Raw genomic sequence first — 6257 nt, 5'->3', positions numbered from 1 at the left:
CTCTCGGGAGGGTTGGTGGGGTGAGGTTCTCGGAGGTTTCCCGGTGTAACTCCTGCACGGGCAACACAAGTGAGCGAGCCCTTCCCACCTTAGTTAGCCCTACCGTTCGTTAATGAAGGGGTAATAACCGAGGGCACATGACCGTGGCCGGAGCGGACAGCGATGGCTCCAACAGCACCCGGCAAGAGGTGTAGGGGCTCACGGCGGGTGCTCCGAACCCCGTGCTTGCCAAACCCGCGGTAGACCCACGGCTGCAGGCTGGTTTTTTGGCTGGGCCTCTGCCTCCCCGGGTTGGGGGAACTCAGACTCTGCACTGCAAAGGGGGACCCTGGCGAGCTTTGCCTTTTTGCTGGGTTGTTTACACGGAAGAAATAGCAATAAACGCGCTGACTTGGAATTTACCTAGAGCGGTAGACCACCAGCAGTGCCTAGGGGCTGGTGGATGGGAGGGATAGAACAAGTTTACTGAGTACCGGTGCACTGGAAGAGACACACCATTATTGCTGAATAAAGCACACTAACAGATGAAGACTAGGAAAGGTAGGACACTTTTGGCCCAAAAGTGCAGGCAGGACCTACACTAAAGCTATGCCTAAGTTTGGTCAGCCGAAGACACCCCTAGACTTTATTCACTGTATTTATTCTGTTCCGGCGTTTGGACCGATTCCCGTGACTATAATGGATGCTAGAGACGTAACGTACTTGCGGACACCATAGGAATTGTATCAGGAGCTGATTCACATCCCAAGCATCTGCTTCTGAACCTGAATCCAAACTATATGTTTGGAAAAAGATAGTATGGTCCAGGAAGCAATATGGCTTGAAACAAAAGGCCAGAGCTGAAATTCTCCAAAATGTGGCAGTGTGATCTGCTCAAGGGTCCTTAACTGTGGAGAGGCATGTGCTAAGACTGTGAAGCCAGAGACTGGCTCTATTTCTTTTCTCTGGTGCTGACTGGTTTGTGCTTTGGTTCATCGCAGGCCTTTTTTTTTTTTTTTATGGAGGAGGGATCCACCGTGTGGCAAATGCTGTCTGTGCAATCTGGGAGCGGAGTATTAGCTATGCAGACGGTCAGCTCCTACCTGGCATCTCCTTTCCAGGAGGGTGGCTCACAGCGTGTCACCAGCAGGTGACAGTCCAGTCCGTCCAGTTTAACACACTGGCTCTGCTCAAAATGCTGCCATGGCTGCTGACTTCATGGAGGAACTGGAGCTGAGACGTGTCTGTGGTCAGGCATTTTGAACTGCAAATTATCACCCCTGGTGATCTTCAAAAGACCCCCAAAGTGGCCTTTGTTTCCTGTGTTTTACAAGAGGCCCTTTGACCTCTGTGTACACAGGATTTCTGACTCTGGGCACTGCTGCAGTACAGATGACACAGCTGGCTGCTCCACCATCCTCTACCTAATCTGATCAATTAAAAACTCACAGTTTTACCTGCCTGTTTACTGTTACTGGGTCTCTGTCCTTCCATTCTGCTCCTGACATGGAAGCAATGGGCTCTGGAGATTAGTGGTCCGGTCTCACTCTTGCAGTGCATTAGCCTGTGAATTAGATGCATTGCAGATACGCAGCCAGGGAATTTGGGGGAGAAATACCTGGCAGCTGGTTCCTTGTGGGTCCCATGTGGGGCACAATATTCCTTATGTCACTGTGTACATTTGCCAGGGGCTCAGCTTGCCTTCGGCTATGGGAAAGCCAGACACTTCCTCTGAGATAGGTGTCCACAGCCCACAGGGACAGGGTGTGTTTGAGAGCCTGCAGCTCCTGCCCTCTACATCAGAAGAGAAGCAACGCTTCTCTTTGCTAAAGCAAGGCTTTAGCAAAACACCTTTCCCCATGTAGACACGGGGGAACACAGTTCTGTGTCTCAGCTAGAGTAGACATATCACAGCTCAGAAGCTGCCAGAAAACCTGAGATTTAGGAGTTGGGCCCGAGTTGCTGACTTCTCTGTAGGTATCTTTTTATTGCTTCTTTAGAAGACTTGAAGGAAATGTCTCCAAATTCCTTAGGGCCACCTGTACTCAGTGGCTATGAAAGCAACCCTGGCTAAGGATAGCAAAGCTACAAAAGAGGTAGAGCCTTGTCTAGGCAGCAGATAAAGAAGATAGCTTTAATATTATCAATTTAAATTATTCTTTGATTTAAGCAAAGTGTTCCTGACTTTTTATGCTGTCAGTGGTAGTTGGATTTTTTGGGGGTGGCTTTTTTTTTTTTTTCAGTAGAAGAAAGCCCTGGTACAGAAAAGTGATGAAAAGAGAGTAGCAGAAACACAGAGCTTTTTTTGCGTGTTTGCTTGCCCACATTTGCCTGTGCATCAGCATTTGGATGTATGTAGGATAGTTAATTCTCCTCTTCCTTCTAACTTTTGTTCATTAGGTGAATGCAAAAGTTGTGGTGAAACCACAGAGAATGGTTGAAACAGACATTCAAATGCTATGTAAATGTTATTTACTGGAGTGCAGAACAGGGCTGAAGACTGGCATTGCAGAGACTGAGAAACCATTGGTGCTTACAGTTGACAGCACCTGCTCTGTGCCACATTGCCATCATGAGCATAGACTCGGCTTACGTATCTGCTCTTCTGCTGCCTCTGCAGAGGACATCGGCAAGTGGGCAAGGGTCCTGCATCCACTTTCACCCTGACACGGTCAGTGCTTTAGAGCAAGGACGATCTTCTGCCTTTGCAAAGTGCCTGGAGCAGCAGTCCCCCCATCTGGAAGGAGCACTGCCAGCAGCCAGCACTGCAGAGTCAGCAGCTCCAGGTGTGAAGAGATTCCCTGCTTTCTTCATGGCTGTATTGCAAACCTGAATGTTTACACCCTCAGTATTTCTTGGTAAGCATGTAGTGAATGGGAGTCAAAATGAACAAAGGGATATCATCAGCCTTCACTTTCTGTTCCTAATGAAACCCAGCAATAATAATTTGATTACTGTCATGGTTTCAAAGTATTTCAAATACCATGCTATATATAAACTAACTCCTGACTGGATTTGGAGCTCCATCTTCAATGTTGGAAGTGTTAGCACCAAGCTCAGATGTGCGTGGAGAAGTCAGAACCCTAGCCAGGCAGAAGGATTCATCTGTGTTCTCTGGTGGGGAGTGATCCAACCCAAAATCTCTGTTGAAAAGTCAGCAGATAAGCTGTGACTAGAGAAAGGAGAATAAAGTCACAGCTACATCTTAGTGGTTCTCACATGAAATGTAAGACAGTGAGGCTCTGTTCTGCTCTGCTCCCACTTTATAAGGCCAAATGCATCCTCTGCTAAGTCAATATGACTTTTTGCCCTTGACTTCAATGGGGTCAGGGCATCTCTCATGGTACGATTTATTGGGATATCACTAGCATCCTGTGAGAGAAATTTAGTAACAAGCCAATCACACTTGAGAGTCCACTCTGTAATCAGAGTAGGGCTGTTAAACAGTAGCTGGTTTTGTGGGTATGGTTTTCCCAAATGATAATCAGTTTGTAATTAACTAAACCAAATTTAAATTTTTTCTCAGACTGATTGTTGTGCCCACTTCAGAAGGAGTGGGGAGTCTCCCACTGCGTTTATCACCCTTACAGTGCTGTAGAGAGGGTAATCTCTCATTACCCTCCAAAGAATTCCTCATGATATTTTCAGGTCTAAAACTGCATTCAGTACCTCTGGCATGGTGTAAGGCTGGTTTGAAGAGCCTCGTGGGGTGGGAAAGCCAGATGTGCATGTGGAGGAGCAGATGGTGTGGGTGTGGAGACCTGCTGAGTCAGGAGAGTCGAGGTGCAGGTGTGTCTGTCCTGTACACACACCCCTGTCTGCGACACCAGGGAGCTGGCGCCGGGGCATGTCAGATTCGTGGTATTACACTGGTAAAGGGAAATTTATGTGCAAAACCCTGCGGGTTGTTTTTTTTTTTTAAATTTATTCTGTTATTGTTCTATTGTTCTACAAGATTAACATAAGGAAAAAAAAGAGTGTCTGTTCCAGGTCAGATCGAAAGTTCACCGAGCCTACTAACTGCAGTGTCTAAATAGCACTCGCCAGCAGCTGTCCGGCGAACTGCAGGACAAGTGATAGTAGCGATATTTCCTCTGAGCACTGCCCTCGTCTCCAGCCTTTTTTAGATCGTGGCCCGCAGAGCGAAGTCTCTAAGGCGGTCCTGTGATTCTACAGAGTTCCAGTAGATGGTGGGGTGGGATCAGCACTTGGCTCTTTGCACCGGCACAAGCCGCTCTTAAGTAGAGACACTTACTTTGTTGTTCTATTAATCCCTTTTCAGCGAAGGAAGAAAAGTTCATTTGTGGAAAACTGGTAATCTCTGACATTATGCAGTGCATTAAGAGTGCTTGCAAATTAATGAAGTCCCATTCCAGATATGAAATAACAGTACAGAGCATGACTACTCATCCATGAATGGTAAGCTTTGAGAGCCTTGCTGTAAACCTTCGTGATAGTAAATTTGCATTGGTAAAATACAGGAAAAGCTTAACGTGTGTTTTTACCTCTTCGACTCCAAAATGCTCTATCTTAAACAAGAAAAGTTAGTCATTTAAAGGTAGATAGCAAATTACAGGTGGGCTGAAAACCATATGGAGAAGAGTGGATCAAAAAGACAAAACAGACTGACTGGTATATCTCTGTATAGTTAAAAGGCGAAGGAACAAAATCACCCCTTGCAGCACTGAATCAGGAGAAGGCAGCTGCCTCTTCCTCAGTGGATGGGGATGTATACGTTGGGAATCCCAGTCTTGCTGTGCCACTGACTTGCTGGGACAGCTCGGTCAGCTCATCTTTGTACTGGATTTGGAGTAATAATACCCGATGGATATGTGAATGTCTTTTTAAGGCTATTTTGCACCATTCTGCTTTTGTGTGTTTGCTGTAGCAGTTTTCCTGTGAGACGCCCAAAACTGGGCTGTTGAGGGAGTGTCAGCCACTTTGGGAGTGCTACCTGCCATAGCAGTGGTTGTGTCCAGATTCTGCAATGGGACACATGGATGACACTGGCAGTGTAACAAATCCAAACGGGCACAACTAGACACAAAACAGGAAATTCAAGTGAGAAGTCAATTCTTAGAGGAACTACTTAAAAAAGAAACTAGTTCTGAGCACTTTTACATTATATGAAAAGCAAATATAAAGCATCCAGTGAAATTAGCTTTGGTTGTAGAAACAACAGGAATCTATGTATTGTGTCATAGGATTATTATATCACACAGATCTCCTCTGTTCCTCATTAATGCTTACAATAACTGATACCAGCAAACCACACTTCATGTTTTTTCTGCAGCAAGTCATGGAAGCATACGCCTTCTTTCTAGTCCTGTTTCTCTGAATGTCTATCTCTGTCTCTTAATGCAGAAATCAGAGGGCAATAACAAGATTAAATCCCACACCTGTATCTTTACATCATGTTCTTTCTAACAGTTTCAATTTCATATAATAGTGGGTGTTTCTGTGCCAGAGTAAGTGCCTGTCTTTGGGATGCTGGCCCCGCTCCTGTCTGACCTGTGAAAACCCAGAAATTGCTTACAGCCCTTACCCTGGTATCTCACCGCCTGGCTGGGAAGGTAGCATGCTTCAGGGAAGCTGGCTGGCATAGTGAGGAAGTTGTCAAGGCACGGCTACTGTCAGTGACAAATTAGATTCATACATAAGAAAAGTGGTTGCTGGAAAAAATAGTAACATGAACAAAAGCATTTTGACTGGGCCACCTTGCCATGGCAGATGTCATTACAAAGTTGAGCATCAGAATTTATATGGTGCCAGGAGAATAACTTTTTGCTTCCTCCATTCAGGTCTTGTTATTGTCTTATGCAATTTTTCTATTTACACCTACAACCTGGAACCAGTTTACCTTTTCAGCTGCTGATCAGTTTTCTACTGCACATTATCTCCAGCATGTGCAAGCAAAAGTAAGTACAATGCAATGACACATGCCAGATTGTTACTTGTGCAGCTTTAGCAATGACCAGGGTAGCCCAGATGTAAACAGGTAAATAACGCAGTTGCATAATATTGCATCAAAAGCTGCTCCTCTGACTCTCTTCAGTGTGATTACAGTGAGGTGTGTAATATGGTATGAATGAGCTGATGACATCTGTCTTTTTTTTTTTTTTTTATTTGGGGTAATTGAAAGTATGTGTCCATTGAAGTTGTTGATCAGCAATATTTTACATTTCATTGCCAAGGTATGTTGAAGCCCCAGATATGGGGGGGGGGGGGGGGGAAGGTTTTTTAAAAAAACACAACAAAAATTGGGGCAAAAAGGGTTT

Source organism: Haliaeetus leucocephalus, unplaced genomic scaffold, assembly GCF_000737465.1.
Source record: "Haliaeetus leucocephalus isolate CR32 unplaced genomic scaffold, Haliaeetus_leucocephalus-4.0 Scaffold722, whole genome shotgun sequence".
Lineage (NCBI taxonomy): Eukaryota > Metazoa > Chordata > Aves > Accipitriformes > Accipitridae > Haliaeetus > Haliaeetus leucocephalus.
Note: the sequence above shows the minus strand (reverse complement) of the source record.